At 34.4% G+C, this 26583-nt stretch overlaps 1 protein-coding gene across 7 annotated transcripts in view; it reads right to left on the reverse strand.

Annotated features, from left to right (window-relative positions):
• Pbx3 (PBX homeobox 3) overlaps nucleotides 1-26583 on the reverse strand; it is a 201293-nt gene that overhangs the window by 113730 nt on the left and 60980 nt on the right. The window contains exon 1 of one of the 7 annotated variants that reach the window (XM_087183193.1): nucleotides 1-498. This exon is cut by the window's left edge and continues 40 nt beyond it. The exons of the other annotated variants lie outside the window; for them this stretch is intronic. The gene's annotated coding sequence lies outside the window, so the exon portion shown is untranslated. Of the gene's footprint in view, nucleotides 499-26583 lie in introns of those variants that run through there. 7 annotated transcript variants of the gene reach the window in all.

Raw genomic sequence — 26583 nt, forward strand, 5'->3', positions numbered from 1 at the left:
CTGGCTCCCTTCACTGAGCTCAGCTTATGACCTCGCTGCACCATGGCCGAAATGACTACTAAAAGCATAACAGAGACGGAATTCCATTACTTATTTTTAAAAGTTCTCTGGTGCCCTAATGTAATATTCTTTCGGGACTGTTGTCAAGGATACCAAGCACCGGCCATTAAAACCTTTTGTTTTCCAAAGCATTCCGTCTTTTATTAATAAATAAAGATAAAGATAATGTGCATGCAGCGGGTGGAAAGTCAGGGTATGTTTGCAATTTTCTCTTTCTATTCCAACCTTATTCTCCCCATTACGTTTAGGAAATACAGATAATACAAAAAACCTTTTTAAAATTCTCCACATGCCCCATATGATCATACCAGACCCAAAATAATATAGGTAAGAATTAACATATATGTATACATACATATCCATAGCCTTGAGAACCACTCCTTCTAAAATCTTATGTAAATTACATATTCACATTTAAATAATCAAATGGAAACATTTATGATATTAGTTTAGAAACAAAATTTACAATCATTCCATGTTAGAATGTCAGTCTCTCATGAGTAAATGAAATTCCCAATGGAGAGCCTCAGAACAGAGCTAAATAACAAGGAAAACAATATTAAATTTCTCAACTAGGTCTGTGGATATTTTAAGAAGGGCTGTATTCACAGAGAAAATGGGGAAAATAACTTAATTTTTTGGATTAAAAAGCCAAATAAGTCAATCAAGCACTATAAAAAGTGAAAAGGTCAAATTTTTTTTATCATGATAGCCAAGGACAGCTCAGTAAAATTCAGTACAAAGCCAGAATTGACCTAAAAATGGAAGAGCTGATTTTTATACACAAGAAAATCTCCTTTTCCCACCCTAAACGGATAATGAAGATTTGGGTAACAATTGAAACAAATGCACAACTACCAAGCTCCAATGTATTTAAAACAAAGAAACAAAACAGAAATATAAAGCTTTCACAAAACCAATACAATTAAAAATATCAAGTAGGAGGCAAACCCCACAAAATTGGATATGGATGAAGTCCACAAACAAGACTTTAAATGACAGTTTGCCTACAAAAGAACTCTGGCGACTAATCCCCATAATCTTGAGTCAATACAGACCTGTTTTACCCTAAACTTCAACTGCTATAGCCTAAAAACTGCCCTGTGCATTTCTCTTTAGTTCTCTCCTACCAATGAACACCACTAAGCTAATACACTCTGATAAGTGCCCCCAGAAAAAAATTTTTTAACTGAAGCTGCTATTTTCTGTACTAGACCACATTAAATGCAAAATGAAAACATTGGGTGTTTAGATTTCTCCTTACTAGAAAGCTGAGAAGGGCTGAATGGAAAAGGGTGAATTCTTTTATGCATGTAATAGTTCAGAAAACTGATATGATGTCAACATGAATGTATTTTACAATAAAATTGGGTGTCAGAGCCAGAATGGATTCACTGTCTCTGCAGGCCAAAGTACAGTCACTGTTGCCTAGAACTGAGTAAAGTTGTCAACTGAACTGATGTAAGATGGCCTGAAAGAGAAGAGCTAGTACAAGGAAAACTCACTGAAGCAACTTTTTGTTTCAAGAAATGGCTTATATTTCTAACCCCATCTTAAGGAAGTCAGTCACTTCATCATTTAAAGGCAATAAGATAAATTGACAATCAAAGTAGAAAGATATAAATGAAAGTCTTCAAAATAAGAAACTGAGATACAATATAAGAAAATATATTCCTTCTGAATTATTAATGTCTCATACAATGATCTCATACATCAGGCTAGTTATCATCTTTTACTCAAACTTTTCATAGATTTTTGTTAACAGTGCAACAAAAACATCACTGAAAAGCAAAATCCCTGAGTTCAAACTATTTCTACTGTTCCTGTCTAAAGGGTTCAACACTAAACCAATACTACAGTTTACTCAACATATTAGTGAAATTAACTGCCATACACAGAACAGATAAGAGATCAACTTAATCTCCCTTGATTCTTTAACCAGGACAATCAACTCTGCCTACGATAAAGTAAGCACTATTCACTCAACAGCATTCTAAACAAAAGCTGGGTGTGTGTATGAAAGGCACTGCAAGCTCAAGACCAAAACAACTCATACAACAGCAGCGCTACACTCCAGAGATTTCTCTCTCCTGTCTTCCCTGTCACTGAACAAACTGAGGTAAGACAACACTCCAGGGATGAAACAGCAGAGGAAGAAAAGTAGAGTGGTTATAAATGTCCTGTTGCAACAGTTGCGTACATAAAAATCCAGCCATGCATTTCTCTAGTGCCTGCCATATCACAAGACCAAGGCAAAAATCATAGCACCTAGGGGGTGCTAGATCAGCACAAACACAAGAATCACCTATTACACTTCTACCCTCACAAAACCAAGCATTATCAAGTCTAATTTAAAAAAACACTGCCACAGAATATGAGTTTAAAACAATGAGAATAATTTAACTATCAGTACTCAATTATTCAAATAGTTTAAGATCAAAGGCTGTATGGGTTTAGAATTTCAATAAAACTTAGTAACAAATCTAAACTCTACTACTAGATGACTCAGTGATCTGAGACAATTTATTAAGCCTCTCTGGGCCTCAATTTCTTCATCTGAAAAATAGGAATAATCAAACAAACCATAGTTAATGCACATAAAGAATTGTAATTATTATGGTAGCCCTAATAAGCATTAGTACATAAAAATCTAAGAATTTCTAAAAAAAAAAAAAAATACAATTAGGTACCACATATTGAGCTAGTTTAGACATCAGAAATCAAGATAGAGACTTTCTAGAGACATAACTGAACAACTTAAGTAAATAAGTCCACAAAGGAAATAGTTCTGAACTTAGAAAATACTTCCTACTCCTTTCACAATGTCCCTTTCATGTTAATTCAATGAGAATGAGGTTCAAAAGAAAGAGGAAGGGCAAAGAAATAATCCTGTAATATAAATATTTCCATTTTTTTGTCCTTTACATATACATATAACCTCTTAAAAAGCCATAAAGTATATTTTAAAGCAAAAAAATTAAAGTTAAAAAAATTATTGGTATTAAAATGCTAGTATTACACCAAGAAGATCAAGGGGGTAAGCAAGGAAAAATGGTCACTTCTTTAAAGGAAAGAAAGAAAAGTACATGCAGAGGATTAGCTATCACTAAGAGATGGAACATGTATTAGGAGTCACTAATAAACAGGTTCCAAGTTTAATCCCTGATACAAAAGAAAAAAAACAAGGGAGTCACTAATAAACCCCTAGAAGCAAATATTAATAATAATATAAAAAGCCAAACAAAAAAGGTCACAAAAAAGATGTTACTTATTGTTACACACTGCTAAAAAGCCAACACAGGGAGGATAGCATTATTTGTATTTGACCAGAAGAATACTACTAAATAAATCCTGAAATTATAAGTGGTATCTAAAGCAAAATGGACACATATCCAATGTGGGGGGATGACAAAAAAAAAATAATCCATCCTGGAAAAATTCCTTTTATTCCAAAACTGTTTCCCTCTACAGAAAAATTTTCTGATAGACAGTTAAACACTAGCATAGTATTAGACAAGTCACAATTCTTTATCTTCCTATTTTCTTTTTTAAATTTTAAAATAAAAAGCCAAAGACAGGGCTAAAACAAAAAAAAGCATAAAAACAATCTGTCTGCTGGTGCCCACATTTACAAAAAGGCATCTGAATGCCAAAATGGCCAAAGTGCTTCCAATGAGCACTACAAGATTGACAAATAATATAATACTGTACTGGTCTCTTAAAGCTTTTGCTTTATACCAAGAATTTTATGTCAGCAAAATACTTTAAAATGGAGTGTAAGTATATTACATGCTTTAAAATATACTTCCTGTTTATGGAATTGAGCTAATGAACAGGAAGGTCAGTGAAAAGACAACATTGCAATGCCTAATAAATATATTCCAATATTTCCCTCTTTCCTTTCAATCTTTGATTTCTTTTTCTCCATATACTGTGTATATGTGGATGTTATATAGTCATCTAAAACTAAATGTTCAAAATATCTTCTCTACCTCAATATCAGAGTCAGCAGAACCGATAAGCTCTTTAGTTTCCAAGCTTTTAACTTCTCCATAAATCTTTGACTTTTATCTCTCCTCCTACCCACATTAAACCTTGCTATGTTTTATTGAGAAGAAGTTACACCATTTAATACAGCAAAACTGGAGTTTATAACCTAGCTATTTGGTAACCAAGGCTTGCTTCTATCTTCAATCCTTCCATTTATGCTTTACTTCCTAGAATCTTGTTTTCCAGGAATTATTCTTCATTTCATCCTTTGACAAAAAAGCAGATAAAGAATTGTATCAATAAATCTGTATTTGTTGAGCATCTATTACATCTCAAGAATGCCTAATGTATTTTCTTGTTAACATTCAATCTCACTGAAGTTACAAGTGATGATGAAGGGCAAAGACTGGAAATATTTATATTACAGGATTATTTATCGGTTCTATGAATTTCTTTCTAATTGAATTGTCATTAAAAGGATGTTAATTTACTCAATCTAGACTTGAACAAATGACATATCTTCTGAATCTGAAAATAGTTCTCTTTATTTACCATGTTGCCTCTAGATTCCTCAAACCTAAAACAATGCATGAGAGTCAACAAATTTTCATCTCAAAATTATCACTAATAGCAGTAACACATCTATCAAGCATCTCCTGTGCAAAACACCTAGTGTATGCTTTTGGGCATGCTCACATTTAATCCTTACAGTTCATGAAGTAAACAATATAATTATCTCCAGTGAGACACAGTAAGTTTATCAAGTTACTAAGTTACTTCCTCAAGGCAAACTAGCTGAGAAGACCAGTCGATGTCTATAGGATGCCAAGCTCATATTCTCAACAATTGCTCTCTGATGAGAGAGGAATTCACCAATGATCCCCATCTTAACTTGCCACCTTCACTTTTTCCTCTACCTTACCAAAGATTTGTATCAATTCCCTGGAAACTATTAACACCTAATACTCCAAAAAGCCCATTTCTTTTCTGCCTTCAAAATTCCACCTTATTCTTTTTATCTTATAAAAACTTCCCTAGATAAGTATCATACATGCTAGTCTAGATCTAGAGAGTACAGCCATCATTCTTGGCCACTGTTCTCTCTGAATGTTCTATACTTTAGTACAAAGAGTTAGTGTTACATGTGTATATTTTTACCACTTGAAGTTAGCAGAAACTCATTTAATCTCATTAAAAATGAACAGAAAGTTGCAACACTAAGAATCAATTGACAATTCCTGTAGAGGTACAAATGTGATCTGGCAGGAGATTTTTCACATTGTCTGCAAAGTACATCCTCCTACCTTTTCCCATTTATAGCACAAACTTTGATTACCAAAGCACACCTAGAGTTCCTGCTGATATCAAGGAGCTGTAAGCTGCGTAGTTTATAGTTTACTGTATGTAGCAATCACTCATACTGCTTGCAATGGTTTCCTTAAAAATGTGAAAGTAGATCCAGAGCTTCTCTCCTTGGGTCGGCCGAGCAGCCTGAGGTTCCTCGGCTGTGTTCCAGTTCCTGCCCATGGGACAGTGGGGTCCCGGGAGTGGCTTGGGGCCCCGCCTTTGTCCGGGGCTCCACTTAGCCGCATGGGCGCCTGTAAGGCCCAATTCCATCTCTCCCTCCCCCCTTACGGCTCTTCTGCTACCTGGTCCCTCACTACAGAGGTACAGGGGATTATACTTCACATAGTTAAATGTGATAGATTAATAACTACCACAAATTGTCATTTTCTAAGCTGTGCTTGATGCTATGGCAATGCTGATTGTAACATTTGGCCTAACATGTTGTGATTGATCTAATCAATTTTCTTTCCTGGTATAAGGAAAATAAAATAGCCTCAGAGTCATTAGAGCCTCAAAACCATATCCAGAAGACATCTCTGAAAAGCAATCATTCCACAAGGGTTTTAAACACAAGCTACAAAGATACCTGCATTAAGCAATTTTGAAATATCAACCCAGGGATTAAACCAAGGACAGTACCAAAAACAAAAATGAGAAGACATTTAAGCAAGGCACAAATGCAGGCTTCCATGCCACAAAAAGGAAATTCTGGGGAAATGAGGTGGAAAAGTCAGATAATCAACCACCTAAACACCCTGAACTGATAGCATGGGAAGTAACAAAACAGATGAATGAGGCTCTAGAAAGATTCAAAGCAGAAATAATCTCCCAGATAAACACAGAGATGGTGAGTAGAGTGAAAGACATGATTAGAGGCTCTAGAGCAGAAACAGACAAGAAAATAGATGAGATCAGAAACATGCTGGAAGCCGTGAATGCCCAACATAAGAAAGAAATGGAATCCATGAAATAGATTCAAACAGATATTCAGGAGATTAAAAACTCCATTGAAAGCATGCAGAGCAGACTAAGAGAATCTGAAGACAGAATATCAGATATACAAGACAGGATCGCAGTTAAGGACCATGAAAACAGAGATTTCTTAAAGATAGTAAGGGACCATGAGAAATCAATCCAACAGCTGCTAGATGATGTAAAGAAGAATAACGTAAGACTCATAGGAGTCCACGAAAAAACAGTAGAAAGTACAATTGACATAAAAAAAAACAGTTCACAGAAGTAATTGTAGAAAACTTCCCAGACAGAGGTGGAGAATTGGACACACAGATAAGTGAGGCATATAGAACTCCACCCAGCCACAATCAAAAGAAATCTACACCTAGGCATATAATAGTCAAGATCCCAGAAACTCAACAGAAGAACAAAATTCTACAGGGAGTTAGAGAAAAGAAACAAATCACCTACAAAGGAAAGCCCATCAGAATCATGGCAGATTTCTCAACACAAACCCTCAAATCAAGCAGAGCCTGGAGTGAAGTATTTCAAGCCCTAAAAGAAAATAACTTCCAACCTAGACTGTCGCATCCTGCAAAATTATCTTTCAAAATTGATGGGGAAATTAGACACTTTCTTGACAAAGAACACCTGAGAAATTTCACGAACACCAAACCAGCACACCAAACAACTCTAAGCAATATCCTAGAAAAAAACAATGAAGGTCACAACTCCATGAGGCCCACCTGAGAGAAAACATCATGCAAGGTAAGGCACTAAAGGGAAAGGGGGAAAAATTAGAAAAGAGCCAACAACAATAAAACATCATGGTAAGAATGAGTCAATATCTCTCAATTATAACTATCAATGTTAATGGCCTCAATTCCCCAATCAAAAGAAACAGACTGACAGAATGGATTAGGAAGCAAAACCCAGCAATATGCTGTATACAAGAAACACACCTAACTCAAAAGGAAGTTCATAGACTGAAAGTAAAAGGATGGAAAACAGTTCTCCACGTGACAGGATCCCAGAAAAAATCTGGGGTAGCAATCTTATTTGCAGACAAAGTAGATTTCAAACCAAAACTAATTAAGAGAGACAAAGATGGTCACCACATCCTTGTGAAGGAAACCATCCAAGAGGAAGAGATGACAATCCTAAATATTTATGCACCAAATACGAATGCCCCCAACTATACAAAACAAATATTAATGGATATGAAAAACCAAATAAGCACTAACACGGTTGTAGAGGGGGACCTCAACACCCCTCTATCACAAAGAGACAGATCATCTAGGAAAAAACTTAACAATGAAATTCTAGAACTGAACCAAGCTATTGAACAAATGGACTTAAGAAATGTTTATAGAGTGTTCCACCCCACAAAATCAGAATACACATTCTTTGCAGCTGCACACGGGTCATTCTCCAAAATAGATCACATGCTACCTCATAGGGCAAATCTAAGTAAATGTAAAAGAACTGAAGTTATCCCCTGTATACTATCAGACCATAGTGCAATAAAATTGGAGATCAATAACATAAGAAACCGCAAAACCCCAACAAACACATGGAAACTGAATAATACCCTTTTGAACAAACAATGAATCGAAGAGCTGGTTTTTTGAAAGAATAAATAAAATCGATAAACCTTTAGCCAACCTTATCAAAAAAAGGAAAGAAAAGGCTCAAATCCATGCAATTAAGAATGAAAAAGGTGACGCCACAACAGATCCAGCAGAAATTCAGAGGATCATCAATACCTACTTTGAGAACCTGTACTCTAATAAAATGGAAAACACAGAAGAAATGGACAGATTCCTAGATACATATAAATTTCCAAAGTTAAATGAAGAAGATATAGAAATTCTAAACACCCCAATAACAAAGAGTGAAATTGAAAAAGTAATAAAATATTTACCAACAAAGAAAAGCCCAGGTCCTGATGGCTTCAGTGCTGAATTCTACAAGATGTTTAAAGAAGAACTAACGCCATTAGCCATTACTCTTTAAACTCATCAAGGAAATTGAAAGGGAAGCAAGGCTTCCAAATTCTTTCCTGGAAGCAAGTGTTACTTTGATTCCAAAACCAGGGAAAGACCCAACCCAAAAAGATAACTACAGACCAATCTCCCTAATGAACATAAATGCAAAAATCCTCAACAAGATACTGGCAAACAGAATACAGAGAGTCATCAAGAAGATCACACACCCTGACCAAGTCAGATTTATCCCAAGGATGCAAGGATGGTTCAACATACATAAATCAATAAATGTAATACACTATATTCACAGAGTCAAGGACAAAAACCATATGATCATCTCAATAGATGCAGAAAAGGCATCTGACAAAATCCAGCACCCATTCATGATAAAAACGCTACAGAAAATTGGAATAGAAGGTCTTTATCTCAACCTGATTAAGGCTATCTATGAAAATCCAACAGCCAACATCATACTAAATGGTCAAAAACTGAAAACTTTCATGCTAAACTCAGGAACAACACAAGGATGTCCATTATCACCACTCCTGTTCAATATTGTTCTGGAAACATTAGCCATAGCAATTAGACAAGAGAAAGAAATAAAAGGAATAAAGATAGGAAAGGAAGAAGTGAAACTGTCATTATTTGCTGATGATATGATACTTTACATAGAAGACCCAAAAAACTCGGTCAAAAGCCTTCTAGAACTAATTGACAGATTCAGTAGAGTAGCTGGATACAAGGTCAACACTCAAAAGACAATAGCCTTCTTATACCCAAATAGCAGACCCACTGAGAGAGAAATTCGGGAAATAATTCCTTTTACAATAGCATCTAAAAAAATGAAATATCTAGGAATCAAACTAACAAAGGAAGCAAAAGACCTCTACACTGAAAACTACAGCATTCTGAAGAAGGACATCGAAGAGGACATAAGAAAATGGAAAGATATCCCTTGTTCCTGGGTAGGAAGAATCAATATAGTGAAAATGGCCATACTTCCAAAACTACTATATAGATTTAATGCAATACCGATTGAAATTCCAACAATATACTTCACAGAACTAGAGAAAACAATCAAAAAATTCATTAGGAAGCAGAAGAAACCTAGAATAGCAAAAGCAATTCTGGGCAACAGAGACATGGCTGGGGGTATCACAATCCCCAACTTGAAACTATACTACAAAGCTACTGTGATAAAAACACCAGGGTACTGGCCAAAAAACAGACCCGAGGATCAGTGGAATAGATTAGAAGATGCAGAAACAACTCCCGACATACTCAGCCACCTCATCTTTGACAAAGGAGCCAATCGCCCTCATTGGAGAAAAGATAGCCTGTTCAATAAACGGTGCTGGAAAAACTGGATTTCAACCTGCCAAAGATTAAAACTAGACCCATACCTATCACCGTGCACTAAACTAAGATCGAAGTGGATTAAAACTAAATATCAAGACAGAAACAGTAAACTTGCTGGAAGATAAGTTAGGTAGAACTCTCAATGACATTGGCATAGGAAAAGACTTTATGAACAAAATTTCAGTAGCACGGGAACTAGCACAAAGAATCAACAACTGGGACTTCATCTTATTAAAAAGCTTCTGCACTGCAACAGAAACTACCAACAGAGCTAAGAGACAACCTACAATATGGGAAGAAATTTTTAGCAGCTGTACCTCAAAGGTCTACTATCTAGAATATATAAAGAACTGAAAAAAATCAGACCCCCCAAATTCAAAGACCCAGTTCAAAAATGGGCATCCAAAATGAACAGACATTTCTGAAAGAAGTAAAAGCAGCAAATAAATATAAGAAAAAATGTTCTTGTGCAAGCACAAGGACCTGAGTTCGATCCCCAGTATCAAAAAAAAAAAGAAGAAAGAATGTTCAACATCACTGGTCATTCGAGAGATGCAGATGAAAACAACACTGAGATTCCACCTCACCCCACAATGGCTGCTATCAAGAAATCAAACAAAAAAAAACAAAAAAAAAAAAATCATGTATTTTAACCCTTAATATATAAATTAAAAAAAAAAAAAGAAATTGGGCTGGGGATTTAGCTCAGTGGTTTCGCCGCCTGCTGCGCAAGCGCAAGGACCTGAGTTCAATCCCCAGTACCAAAAAAAAAAAAGAAATCAACCAATAACAAATGCTGGCGGGGTGTGGAGAGAAATCCATTGTTGGTGGGAGTGCAAACTGGTGCAACCACTGTGGAAATCCGTATGGAGATACCTCAAAGAACTAGGACTAGAGGTCCCATTTGACCTAGCTATTCCCTACTGGGTATCTTCCCCAAAGAATTAAAAGAATCATACCACAGCAATATATGTGCACCCATGTTTATAGTGGCACAATTTGTAACAGCTAAGGATTGGAAACAGCGCAACTGCCCATCAACTGGAAACTGGATAAAGAAGATGTGGTTTCTTTATAAAATGGAGTACTACTCAGCCATAAAGAATGAGAAACTAGAGTCATTTATAGCTAAATGGATGCATATTGAGGCCATACTCTTAAGTGAAATAAATAGGACACACATGTGTAAATACCGAATAGTATCTCTAGTGTGAGAAACTGAAAGTGTAAATAAGGATGAAAATGATTAAAACAAATAATTGATAATTTGAAATAGGAAAAGGTCCAAAGGTGGAGGGGTGGCGGGAGGGGAAGGGGAAAGGGAAGAAAGGAAAGGAAAAATTATGAGAAAGGAAAAAAAAAAGGAAACGAAATCTATGTAAATAGGGAAGGGAGCACAGGTAATGGGGAAAAAAATAAGAACTAAGATACATCATGTTCAGGTACAAACACCCAATGATAAATGTAAATGTATTGTATACCTAAAATGTACCAATTAATACATAAATTTTTTTAAAAATGTGAAAGTAAAAATCTATTATCCAAAGTGGTCTTACACAATAAAAGGAAAAGAAAGGAAGAAAGGATAGCACTCTGTTCTTCCTCACAGTACTAAATACATGGCATTGGCTCTGCTACATATTAGAGTGTTTCCATCTAATTTCAACTGGGCAGTGCTTACTTTTGGTTGCAAAAAACAAAGACGATTAAGATTCTTGAGATACTAAATATTTGGGAAAATAAACTGTAGAACAATTCAAAATTTATTAACCCTTTATTAACCTCTGTTATTACCGTTTAGGTCTCTCTTACAGTATATCTTCATTTTAATATTTTTAATATATGGTCACATAATTGAACACACAAAACACACAACTCTTTCCTGTTCCTGACTTCAAACACTTTGTTCTTTTCCAGAGAAAATAACATCCTTGTGAATATCAAACATTTATTTACACAAACATGAACACACAAAAGCACGTATTTCTATTATTCTTCAAGTTTCAGATAATATATCCACATACATTACGTATCTTAATATTCTTATTCAATATATCTTAGAAACCGTTTCTACATCAGTGCATATACAGCCTCTTTATTCTCTTTGATAGGCTGTATAGTATTACATGAAATAATAAGTAAGATAATTTAATCAGCCCCTACTATCAAATATTTATATTCTTGCCAAGCTTACATTCTTCTAACCAATGCTGCAAGCATCTCTGAACATACCTAACATTTCTCACATGCAAAGGAGTATGAAGGCTAATTTCAAGAATTGCAATCAACAAATTACAAGTATTTAAAATTTGTATAGATATTGCCAAACTTCCTTCAAAACAGGACTGTACCAATTTACATACCCACCAGCAATTTATAAGATTTTAGTCTATACTCTGCTCTATGTAACTGTTATGCTTGTTCATCTTTGCCAATCTGATAGACAGAAATGGTAGCTCAGTACAATTTTACTTTTGTTTTGACTCTTGTAAGTCAACAAGGTGAGTCGTGAAAACTGTTAGCCTTGGGTCACCTCTTGGATCTACAATTCACCTGGGCTGTGCAGGTGCAGGTGAGTTACTTAACCTATCTGTCTCCACTTCCTCCTGAGTCAAATGAGGATAATAACACTACAATTCCCAATATGCGTGTAAGAATTACAGGAGTTAACATAAATGAGGTGCCTAGACATATGCCTGGCAGCTAAACAATATATGACAGTTATTTTAATCTTATTTTAAGTTGGACTTTTCCATCTGTTTCACTTATTTTATATGGCCTCTTCTGTGATCTTTTCATAACTTTTGTCTGATTTGTTACCTTCAAATCCAGAATATAAGAACTGCTATAAATAATTAAGAAAAACAACAAACAATAGAAAAACAGGTTAAAAGGCAAATATTTCACAAGAAAGTGAAAACAATTGATCCATTACAAGTCTTAACCATGAACATGCCACTGTATCACCTTAAAAATGTCTTGAAAAGTTGTGCTTTTGGAGAGGTTTTGCTTCTCCTGTTCCCTCTCTGCCTATGTTTCTCATTCTCCGCTCCTATTTCTTCTTCTCTCATAGAAACCTCTTCACACTATTCTTTCTAAAGTCTTCCTCTAAGCCCAGCAAATACTTCACAACATTAACCACATTCTAAAATTATTGTGTTCATTCTCTGTGCTGAACTGTATGGTCTTTGAGTGCAGTATACTGGTCAACCAGGTTCACAGCTGTATTCCCTGAACCTGAAAGGATTTCTGGCTTGCAGAAAACAGGCAGTATTTATCCAATTGAAGATACTGTTAAAAGTTAAACTGGAGTTGGAACCTTCATACAGTGTAAACAGAAATACAAAATGGTACAGCTACTTCAAAGAAAACGGTGGCACCATCTCACAGGTTAAACAGTGGTATCATGTGATCCATCAATTCTATTTGGGGGTGCTGCATATATCAAAGAAAACTGAAAACATATGTTCACATATAAACTTATACCTGAATATTCCTAATAGCATTATTCAAAATAGTCAAAAAAGTAGAAATAACCAAATATCCATTAACTGATGAATAAATAAAATATCAAACATCAGAAAACTACTCTGCAATAAAGTGCTTATACATGCTACAACATGGAAAAATGTTGAAAATAGCATGCTAAGTAAAAGAAGCCAGTAACAAAAGACCACATATTGTACCTATAGGGTCAGAAAATAAATGAGTGGTTGCCTAGGGCTGGGATGTGGAGTGGGGGTTGGTTGGTGAGAGAAAAAAGAGGAATAACTGCTAATGAGTATGGAATTTTGAGAGGGGTAATGAAAATGTTATAAAATGGATTGTTGTGATAGTTGTACAATTCTGTGAATATGTTAAAAACTTGAGTTATCCATTTTGAGAGGGTGGATCGAATGGTATGTGAATTATATTTCAATAAAAGACCTGTTAGGATTCCCACTGACTCAATAAACCCTTTCATTTCATAGGCCCCCTTGTTCTCAAGGGTTTCGGTTTAACACTGCTAATGTTTTACTCAGTGATCAGTAAATCTAAAAATTAAACAACTAAGAATTGACAAAAACACATAGTGAATTCAACCTTATACTTTACACATTTTAGCTAGGCATGATGATACATATCTGTAATTTCAGCACTTGGGAGGCTGAGGCAGGAGGATCAAGTGAGTTTGAGGTCGGCCTGGGCTATTTAGCAAACTATATCATGAGACCCTGTCTCAAAATACACACACACACAAAGTTAAACTCAGCAAAACATACACTGAATCTTGATGTTTGACACCAAAAGAATAAAGATATTTTGCTAGAATTAACACGTGCAAATGGGAAAAAAAGTGACAGTGAAAAGAGAAGAAAAAAATACCTTTCTTTGAACTGCTAAAACCATTCTATTGTCTTATATGATTACAAGTTCAAAGATAATCTATTTCATTTTCCTTTTAGTCTCCAAAAGCAGTGGCCAATCTAGAACTGTATAACATTTATTATCTTTTGACCAAAACTCTCCTTACAAACTTCATCTCCAGCAAATGTTGAACCCGATGTGCATGAACCCCTACTCTAGACACAACCCTGCTTCTTGAGACAATACTAAAGATAAGGCACAAGGAAAAGCGAATTTCCATTTGTGAGGAACAATGCTGATGAGTGCCATAGGACTACATTTTAACTATGCAACACCAATCTGTACTTTCCCAGTAATCTGGAATTCACATATATATTTTTAGAAACACTAGTGATCCATGGATAGTAAAACTGTTAGATGAGACAATAAGAGGAACTCTAAAATAAAGTGATCAGGCTGGCACTATCCAAATCCACTGATCAGTTTAAGCACTGCACAAAGACAACCTAACATTAATTTTTTGTTGTTGTTTTTTGGGGGTTTTTTTGGTACCAGGGATCAAACTCGGGTCCTTGCGCCAACCTAACATTATTGATGATTGATGCAATGTAAATCCAATAGAGCTTTTAGAGCTAGCTTCCAGTCTAGAAGAAATTCAGGGAATAAAGCCATAAATTAAATATTTCCAGGAGGAAATAACCAGTAATATGCAGAATGTGGGGCATTCTATAGGATAACCATTCTATTTTCTTCAACAAGTCACTGTTACGTGGAAAGGAGGTGTGAGATGGGGAGAAAGGTCAATGTTATTGTTTGAGACACTTAGGGATCCTAACAGATGGACTCCATGATGTTGTGCCTGTAATACCAGCTACTCTGTAGGTGGAAGCAGAATCTCAAGTTATAAGCCAGGTGTGGTGGCCTAGTGAGACCCTATCTCAAAAAATAAAGAGTCCTAACAACCAAATAGAGGGGGTGGGCATTTTTGCAGCCTGATTCAAATAATTTAACTGTAAACATCTGTATTTTAGGGCCAGGGATTTAGCTTAGTGGCATCACAACTGCCTCACAATCACAAGGTCCTGAGTTCGATCCCCAGTACCAAAAAAAAATCTGTATTTTAGCTAAATCTATATTTTCTCCAAGAATATGAGTAGATAATAAACATATGACTTTTTTAAAGTCTTGTTAAATTGAACTTAATTTTGTGAGGTATGGTAGTGAAATTGGTTTATATAAGAAAGGAAATGGGTTTATTAATGCAAACTTAAAGTACTAAGGGATGGAATAACATGGTGTCTAGAATTCACTTTAAAACAGCAGGAAAAAGTTTTGTGAAGAAATACAAAATAAGTATAAACTATTGGTGATTAAAGTGGGTTATATAGTAGGTCACTATACTTCCATGTACATTTAGAAATTTTATAATTAAAAATTAAAATATATAAACCAATGAACAAACAAAACGACAAAATTTTGAAGTCTAAAATCAAACTACTGGAGTTTAAATCCCAGCTCTATCATTTATGAACTGTGTGAATTTGGGTAAGTTATTTAACTTATTTAAGCAGTGTTCTTTCTATTCAATGGGGAAAACAATACCTCCATTTACTAAGTTTGAACAAGATGATATATTTAGACCAGACAGAATGTGTCAAGAACATGAAGAGGTCAGTAGACAACAACACTGTAATCAACATTATTAATGTTGTTACTGTTGTTGTTGTTATTGTTGAAATGGAGGTGCTAGCCAAGGCTCCTGTATAGCTCTTTATATAAAAGGCTCGTTTATATTTTTTTGTCAAAACTCTTACTTCATTTTCAAGAGTACTCAAATACAAAACTGCAAAATACCTATAAATAACTTTTCTTTTTCTAGCATTCAGCTTTTGACAATAAGCTCAAACTTACTATCAATATAACAGCAAAGGTCCTATGATTGAGATTAAATTATTCTTCAATTAAATCTGATACAAATGTTATCAATTTTATCTGTAATTCATGTGTGGTTTTAAATTTAAATCCTTTAAAAATCATAGCTAATGGAAAATGTAGTAAACATACAATCTTTTTCAACAAAAACTAGAAATACTTGTTTCTAAACAAAATCAGTGTAATGCTTATGTTACATGTTTTATGTGACACAAAATATCCTTTTTGTAAATAAAAAATTATACTGAAGTCTACTGAGCTGAGGCAACTGATAAATTTTTCCCTTCACTTTTAATCAGGCTTCCTGTTGTAAGAGCTCAGCAGACAGTGACGCGAGACACTGCCTCCCAACTTCGGTTCACCTTTGCAGTTCCACAAGGGACACCATGTCAAGATTGTTCAGCTTTTTTGATGAGTGCTGCGTGGGTAACTAATGTGTAAATGCAGATACGTATAGAAAGCATTTTTGACAGTGATGTATTGCAACTGGTTCCAGATGTCGGTGAGGGATGCTTAGCCAGGCATCTGGGGCTCCACTGCCACAGAGCAACGCCAGGACCAAACCAGTCTTCAAGACTATGACACTTCAATTAGTCTCCTTAAAACAACTGCTTCTTAAAACTTCCCTTCTCTTATTTCAAGAAAACACTAAAATATTTCTACTTTATTGCTTTTTATAATTTAAGGGATTTTGGAATATTAAACAATAGTTTTCCTTTCAAAGGAAAACTTCAAAGCAAACTGCTAGAATATTAAAAATCAATATTCTAATTAATCTTCATCTTCTATAATAGAATTTTAACTAAATTGCACCAAAACTTGAATATGTACAAAGGTTTAAGTAGCCCTTGATTTGTGAAGTAAATGTTGAAATTACTCATCCAATACTGAAATCGCTAAAAAAGAACACAATCATTAATACAGGACATATAAAACTTTTAAGTCAAATCATCAAGTTTGTTTTCTCTTCTTTTGCTGTCTATACACTTCAAAAGTGTATATTAGAAAGTGTACTGACTTTAGGCACTAAGTGATAAATTTTATAATGTTATACTTCCCAAATAAAATCTGGGCCAATGAGCATGTGAATAAAGGAAACTTCTGGTCCACTGACTAATGAAATGCAAAAGGATGTATACAAAACTTTCAAAGTGAAAAATACATTATTATAATCTTGCAATGAATAGCCTTTAACCTTTAAAATTGCTAAAGTCACAGTTCGTACATGAAAAATGCTGTAGCACAGCTCCAACATAAGCATTTGGCCTAATGGGAATTTTTTCAAACAACCTGTCTGTCTCCCTCTTTCAGAACTCAACTCCCAGCTCCAATCAAAAAAACTCTCAGGGGATCACCTACAGCTACATTCTTGCCATGTGGTTTTATACATAAAGCACTTTCTCCTTGATCAAGGGAACTGCAGAAAGCATGCATTCTGTTTATCCTAGACATATATTGCTGATTTTCAGTATCAAATCAAAGGTTGGGAAATACATTTAATAGGAATAAAGGCAAACAAATCTGTCAGAATGATGTTTAGAACTCGGTGTTCCTTTTGATTTTCTAATAAATTGAGTGAGGTGAACATTCCAAATTATTAGAAAACTTTTAATCTGCGAGGGAACTTTGTGGTCAATAACTTTCTATTATAAATAAATTGTTTAGCTGTAGTCCAAAGTTACTATGTTTGGTTCAAAATGACTTGATATGCTGAGGATCAAAAATAGTTTTAAAAACTGACTAATCTTATTTTCTCAGTGAATCATCAAATTTATTTCTAACCTTGTACTTAAATGATTAACCAGTAAAATCTTATGATAGGCTTAGAATACATTAAAGAATGGTGCCTGATAGAAGAGCTGTGAAGTATTTGTTCCCATCTCTTTTTAAAGGGCATTGCTATGCCAGATTTTCATTGTGACTAAGTCTTATCCTAAAAATTATAGTTTTGATTCTGGTTTTTGTTTTTCGTTTTTGTTTTTGTAGTAGTGGAGACTAAACCCAAAGCCTTCACTGTGTTACTTCCCCGGCCCTTTTTAAAATTTTTTTATATTTAACAAAAATAAATACAGCTTACATAACATTTCACTATAAGCCATTAATTACCCAGAAATACAGAAAATCTCTCTAGATAATACAATTATATGTACATCTCATATCTGGAAACTCAAAAACAAAACTATTGCCCTGATATGGTCCTACATGCCTGTAATCCTAGCATTCAAGAGCCTGAGGCAGGAGCACTGCCCCAAGTTCAAGGCCAGCCTGGGTGAAGTAGGGAGCTCAAAGCCAGCCTGAACCACTTAGTGAGACCTTATCTCAAAAATCCAAAACAGCAACAAAACTGTTGTCCAGCAAAAATATGATTTCAATATATTTAACTAAATGACTTTGCATTTATCTTGTCCTTTGCTACTAACTCAAAAACAAAACAAAACAAAACAAAACAAAACAAAACAAAACAAAAAAAAAAACACAAAAAACTGAACACCAAGCTGGTACTTCCAAAACAGGCAAAATACCAAATACTATATCCAGCAAACATCCACTTTTTTTTTTTTCTGGTATGGGGGATCATATTCAGGACCTTGCACTTGCCAGGCAGGTGCAGCACACTGAGCTACATTCCCAGCCCCCAAAATTAAAAGCTACTGATATCTATATCTAGTACATAAGGATAAAAAAAAAAAAGTTTAATTTAGAATAAGGACTTTAGTTTCTGATTCTTTTTTTGGGGGGGGGGGGTACCAAACTCAGGTCCTTGCACTTGCGGGGCAGGTGGTGGAACCACTGAGCTAAATCCCCAGTCCTAGTTTCTGAGTCTTGAAAAATAAGTAAATACAAGGTTCTCTGTCGAGCATTCTTACTTATGATAGCATTGTAAAACTGATACAATCACTTAGGAAAGCAATTTGGCAGCATTACATATGGATATACACATACTTTACTATACTTACACACATTCGGGAAATTCTTGCCCGTGGACAAGAAAATAGGAATAAGCTTATTTATAATAATAAAATTTCTGAAATAATTTAAATATCTTCAATGGTGCTATGATGAAGTCCAGTTGCACAGAATACTCTAAAATGGCTTTTTTTTTTGGTACCAGGGATCAAAATCGGGTCCTTGCACTTACGAGGCAGGCAGCGGAACCTCTGAGCTAAATCCCTGGCCCCTAAAACGGTTTTTAAATGACATTAATTCACAAGTAACAAAATGAATATACTCGAAAAGAACAGGAGTGAAAAGATGGTGTATACAAAAAGATATGCAGAGCATGTGTGTATAATTTTTATGTCAGTGCTAAAAATCTATGTATAATTTACAAACACACATATAAGTAGTAGAAAGCTTTTTTAAAAATAAGAAGAATATGAAACACACATAAGGCATGAATTTGTGCAGGCAGGAAAATTAGTGCCCTGAAGAGAGAATCTTCAACCATTTTTATGTATCAGAGTACTTTTAAAAATAAGTATTGGCCAGGGGTTTAGCTCAGTGGTTCAGGTGACTGTCTCGCAAACGCAAGGTCCCTAAATAAATAAATTAAATTAAAATAAATAAATAGGGCGTGAAGGGAGGGCTAGGAATGGGGAAAAAATAAGAACCAAGATGCATTATGTAAAGGTACAATTCCCAATGAGAAATGTAATTGTGTTGTATACCTACAATGTACCAATAAAAGAATTTAATACAAAAAATAAATAAATAAATAAATAAAGCAGCTATGCCAAAAATGTTAATATTACATTTAACCAAAAAAATGGATGGCCATATGTTTGAAGTATTTCATAATCAAAAATTAAATGCAAGAATTCCACATACCCTAATGATTTTTTCAGAACTGCCACCAATACTTTATTCAAATGCATTTATCCATTCATTGTAATAGTTAAGTTAAAAATTATGCCTATAATTAAAAGACAGAACAATCTATTGCCAATAAGGTCTTCACACAGAAAGTCTAACTGCCTAAATACTTAGTATTGATATTATTGTTTTTGGAGCATTCGTAAGATGTTTTTCAAAGAAAAAAATACCCTAATCACCAATGATCCTATACTGTTCCAGACAAGTTAATCACCAAGTACTTTGAATAAGTTATTTGGATTTCAAGTAAGGGAGCATTTTTTTTTCAAATAAAGAATTCTATATAAGAAAGAAGTGAACTATAAAAAAAGTCAAAGCAGGTAAAAAATATCCCCAGAAAGAACTTGGTAAAATTGTAGTAAATAAAAGAATTTACTAGATTAGAATCTCTGTATACAATATTCAATTCTAGCAGTTTTATCATGAAATTAAATGTCCTATTTTAACTTTTGGAATTAGTGAACTATTAATACTATTGCCTTTATCATTCAAAGGTATTATGCTAAAATTTAACTGGTTGAAAACTGCCAGCCACAGCTAAAATTTAGAAACCATCTCCCAACACAAAATTAAATAGACTTCCAGGACATTCTAAGTCCCCAAATTAGATTCCTAAACTAATGAAAATAAGAAATTAAGCTTGATGGTATCATAATCATGGATGATCCTTTAAATGCCAAAACTAAGAGTGAAAAAGGACAAGAAAAATGAACACTTGCTATCAGTACAGCCTAGCAGAAGCACTCAGCGAGCTTGCAGATAAAAAGAGAATGCTTTCTGGGGGCTGGGGATTTAACTCAGTGGTTTTGCTGCCTGCTGCACAAGCACAAGGTCCCAAGTTCGATCCCCAGTACCAAAAAAAAAACGTTTCTAATATGTGGTTTCAAAGTGTTGGATGGGGGTTAAAAGAGTTGGGGGGGGTCTGCAAGGTTAAAACTGTTTTCATATTATTATTAATATACTGAGTTACCGGGCCGGGGATTTAGCTCAGTGGTTCCAGCGCCTGCCTCACAAGCGGAAGGTCCCGAGTTCGATCGCCAGTACCAAAAAAAAATACTGAGTTACCTTTTTACTCTCATTTGCTCATACAATGAAGTTTATGGGAGGCAATACCAAGTATGATATCACAAAAGAATAAATGCAGAAGCAGATACAAAAATCCAGCTCTTGAAGCCAGACATTATGATTTGCAAAATATGTAAAATAATGTCATTCTTCTAACCAATTTTTTTATTTTGGAAAATATTTTATGTTTAAAATATTGTTTACATCAACATGCAAATATTGATAGATATAACCTATGTGAACAAATGCTCTCTAGGGTTATCAGTAATTCTTAAATACCTCATTGAAAGGTTAGAAAAATAGTTTGAGAACTAGTAAGCTAAATCATGGAGTTGATAGGAGGATTAAATGAGCTAATGTGTTTACAGCACTTTTAACTCGGTATGGAAAACAGTAAACTCTGAGAGTCAATGGTCACAATCATTGTTACATACAACAGCTAGTGCCACAGAAATCAATGCTAAGACCAGGCATTTTCGGGAATTGTTCCCCACTCTTTAGTAAGCAATGAATACTTAAAAAAAAAAAACAAGCCAAATCATTAATCAAATTCACTTCATCATATAGTCTAATTTAAGTCTAGTATAATAGTTCTTTTTATTATTATCTTTCTAGAACATGAACTACCCTACTAGAAGGCCTAGTACTAAAAATGTACCAGTCTCTCATCTTTTGATGCATTAGGAAAACAACAATGAGAAGCTTAAGTGTCCCATGCAGGGCATTATCAAATTAATTAGGATATTTATTCTCATAAAAAAAGAAAGATACATTCTCTGAAATATAGGCTCAAGATAGCATCTTGGAACAACAAAACTGGATCTTGAGCAAGCTTCTGGTCAAGGCCTCTAGTTCCAGGCATATCTAACACATTCCCAAAACAGAACACATATCAAGACTCACAAACTGAGTAGTTATTTTTTACATTAGCAGTCCCATACTTCTATAACATGAGCCAAAGTCTTTCCTGCTTTCATTTTGAAGTGACTCTTAGGATTCATCTATTACTGATAAAGATTAAAAGCTAATAACAATAATACTATAGAGAGACCAAGTACGTGGCATTAATCTCATTAAAGTACGTCAACTCCTTAGCCTTTCTCTAGTCAGAACACATCCCAAATCTTTTAACTATTTCCCACTGGATCCATATTTCATTATCAAAACTATTCTTTTAATACCTTCTAAATTCCAAAGTAAAAACATATTGACTCTTTTTGAATTTTTCTTTTAAAAACAGACACTAGGGGCCGGGGATTTAGCTCAGTGGTTTCGCCGCCTGCTGTGCAAGCGGAATGACCTGAGTTTGATCCCCGGTACAAAAAAAAAAAAAAAAAAAAACAGACACTGATTCAGAGTAGCTACACTAGAAATCTCACTGTGGCACTAATGGACTATTTAGCCTTGAAGACTTTGTTAGAAACCACCTGACACACCAAATTGTTCCCAGACCTAGGACAGAAGACATTTTTGGCATTATCACCAAAAGAAAGATGTGAACTCTCTCCTTTGAGAGGTCCATATTAATATTTTATATATATATATATAATATATGTTAAATTTGGTCTTTTTTAAATTATCTCTGTATCTTGAAATCAGCACTAAGATGAAAGCAAGAGTTACCAGTGTTGATATAGTTATGACAACGAACAGAATAACTTTGGTTTCATCACAGGGTTACAACAACTTTTTTGCAATGTTTATTAGATTTTTATAAACCACAATGACTAGGGTAAACTTGAAAATGTTAATCAGCAGCAATGGTCAGCATCTGCAGATAGAACCAAGAATTGTTCATTTCTCTTTTCCCATAACTGTATTTCTAAGATGCAAACACTACAGAGGGTTCATCAGATATGACCACACTGCAACTCTACACACATAAATTACACACTAGATAAGCAGGCAAAGATAGGCAGTGAAGAGAATTAATGAATGATGGTAGTTATTGATAAAAATTCACATTTCTTTTTCTTTTTTTTTTTTTTTTTTTGGTACCAGGGATTGAACTTGGGTCCTTGTGCTTGTGCAGCAGGCGGCGAAACCACTGAGCTAAATCCTCAGCCAAAACTTCACATTTCTTAAGTGACTTAGCAAAATCAAACACACAAAGAAACCCATAAGAGTATACCCAAATCATAAAACTGCTGAAATGGATGATTCATAAAATTCCCAAATACAATTACTCATTAAAGTGTGTTTCATAAGCATCAAGTACTAAATTCAGATTGAAGATGCCATGTCCTATGCTGCGTTTTTTTGTTTGTTTAGTTTTTTGTTTTTTGTTTTTTTGGTACCGGGATTGAACTCGGGACCTTGCATTTGCAAGGCAGGCAGTGGAACCAGAGCTAAATCTCTGGCCCCCTATGCTGCATTTTAAATAATAACCCAATACAATCAGCTACAATACTGAGATGATTCCCTATATTAATACATGGAAATACATGAATAAAATGTATGCCTTTTTCTACCATGGTGCAATTATAATCCTAACCCTAAGCCTCAAGACAAGTTTCCTGTTAAAACATTTTTCTATACTACTGAAAAATTTTGCTTATAAAAATAATGAAGCCCATAAGGTGTGAATACACAGTAGACTCAAGGAAATTTCAGGTTTCAAGCTGAAGGAATACATTTAGGCTCTCCTAAGAGGGGCTATCCCTTTCCACAGGAGTATTATTTACAATGAAAAGCCACATCGGTAAAGAATTTTTCAGATCTTACACACAACAGAGCCAGAGGCTACTTATAAGAACACTCCTTATTCCCAATGCTAATTGGACAAGAGGCCAAACAAAGTCCATTCTTTTACAGCTACACAACATATATGCTGAGGTTAAAAATATTTACACAATAATTTTCTAACAAAAGGACAGTACATTACAGTTGTAAAAATAAGTTAGCTCTCTGCCACCATTTACTTCCCACCTTTAAATATTAAATTTTAATTTTACTTATTTAGGAAAAATTACATAATTCTTCATAGCACAGTTTAAAAATAACTCCACTATTAATGCAGGCCCTTTATTTAATCACAAGCTAATTTACTCCTGACAGAAAGTAAATTCCACTATTTTCTGTGAGGCTTTATGAAATTGCCATCATTTTTAATTAATTCTTAATTAAAATATATTACACCACAGCTTCTACCCATCTCTCTTGATATTCTAACATAATCAATTCAAGACCATTTACATATCATTAATTAAAAGCCCTCCTCTCTCATCCTTAAAATCATAATGAGGCTCTATTTCTCATTAGCAGCCTTTAAGGGATAAAATAACAATACAGTCAAGAATGAATAGTAACTTTAAAAAAAATAATTTATATTTTTAAAAACTATATAGTGGACAGTGCTATTTTCAAAATTTCTCAACTTTGGGGAATCCTTGAATTCTTTCTGGTTTTCACAGGACCATCAACAGAGCAACAATTGTCTATATTTTGAAACTAACCTTCAAATAAAATAACCAATAAGTTAGGTAACAAACAGTAGTATCTTTGAGACCAGGGAAAACCAAATAGATTTCTGTATTTGGACAATGACAAGTCTCAGCATGAAATGCTACAAACAAGTTGATTACTATAAAAAGTGAAAAAAATACTATTAACATTATCTTGGCTTCATTTCCATTTTAAAAAAATTGTCCTCACTTTTCAAAGATGGTATCTAAATCCTCTATAGAAATACTTTCCTCTTAAAAAGACTTTTTTAACTAAAAGTCCATTGTTAATATCTCTTATTAAACTTTAAGATGTAGTTAGGAAAATATAATTGAAATTTATAACTCTATGCACATTTTACTAGCTTACCACTTGCGAGAATGAAGTATCTAGTATCTACAGTTGCACGAAGAACTGAAACAGAGAAGCTAGCAGCAAGTTCTATAATTAAACTCCAGAGCTATGATATGTTTTACGCATTCTTAAATGAGCTGTGATATATACTGGTCCTATAAAAAGTTATCATTTATTGGTAATGAAAGGTAAAAATTAACCACCTAGTCAATGATTTTACCTCTTCAGAAGGCTTTAAAGTCAAATGCAGCTTGAGAGAAGATTTACTCAGACTTTTAACCCACTATTTTCAATATTTTGTCTGTAAGATACAAAATTAATATGACCTCAACCATGGTTATTTTTATGATTAGTATAAAATAAAATTATATTGCTTTTTTTGCTTTGAGCAATTGCTGTGGTATTGCCTTTTGCATTACACTACAAACAGACTGAACTAGACTTTAACTTGTTGTTTTTCCATTATTATTCATAACTATATTTCAAGGCCAAACTACAAACACAAATAGGAAACAAGAATCAAAATGTGACCAAAAATATACTGTCACATAATAGAAGCAAAATAAAATCAGATTTATGTCTTGAAAATGTTATGCAGACTTACTGTCACCAGCATTAACTATATCTAGGTGCTTCATATCAGACAGATCAGATTTATATCACTGTCTTCTGTCAAATGCAGGTGCTCCACCACAACTTGTCAAGACAGCCTGTCTGAATCTTCACACGTCAGACAGAATCACAGCACTTGGTGTTTTGGTCTGTTGACAGCAATTTATTTTGATGTGTTGTCACAATGTGGAATTCTTCAATGCTCTGCACTACGGTGCCAATAAGTCCCACTGTACTTTTTATGTACTGCTAGATACTACAGGTTTAGCAAGGTGAACAGGCAAAGTTTTATCTTACTTTTAAAACTGCTTTCAATAAAGCCATAAATAGTTAATTTAAACATTCAAGGAAATGCTAAGCAGAAGCAAGTATCATCTTAAGTCGTTTTTTAAACTCAGCATCTAATACCCCGTTAAACACCACAATCAAACAACCTGAGTGGCCGGGGATTTAGCTCAGTGGCTCCGCCGCCTGCCTCGCAAGCGCAAGGACCTGAGTTCAATCCCCAGTACCAAAAAAAAAAAAAGAAGAAAAAAACAACAACAACAACCTGAGTGAAGCAAAAGCCAACTAGCCTATAAGGAACAACCAAAGACTTCCAAATCCAGTAAATTCAAATTCAGAGTAGACCATCCTGAGACTAAACATACCTCAGGCTACAGATCCAGTGTGGTCAACTGTTCTCCCCACAACCTTACAGTGCTTGTTTCAATCCCACAGTGAAAAATTCAATTTAAGGTAATGTGAACATTTATTATGCACTTATGTATAAATGTAAGCACTAAAGTATACAGATGAGTGATGAATGGGAACAAATTTCTTTTGGATTTTTCCAGATTCATTTTCTAGAAACTTTTACACATTTTATGTTATTCCTCTAAAGGTATTAAATACCACTTAAACACAAAATACAAAAAAAAATAGTTAAGGGTGGTAAAACAAAACATAATATTCAACAAAAAAAGTTCAAGCAGATTTTCAATTTTATAGTCTTCATATTTCACATTCTAATTTTTCATATGAAAAATTTCTAAAAACAACTTAAAAGTAAACAGTTCAAGCACACAATCATTCGTGTGTGCACACATGTGTATTTATATCCATACATAAATGAAGGTCTGGCCTTATCCACATCTAAACCTTTATAAGCAGGGGCTGGGGATTTAGCTCAGTGGCAATGTGCCTGCCTCGAAACCACAAGGTACTGAGTCCGATATCCCTGGTACCGCAAAAAAAAAAAAACAAACTTATACGTCAA

The sequence above is a fragment of the Heterocephalus glaber genome, unplaced genomic scaffold (genome assembly GCF_053883595.1).
Source record: "Heterocephalus glaber isolate CG9 unplaced genomic scaffold, H.glaber_assembly_v1.0 deba00001479, whole genome shotgun sequence".
NCBI lineage: Eukaryota > Metazoa > Chordata > Mammalia > Rodentia > Bathyergidae > Heterocephalus > Heterocephalus glaber.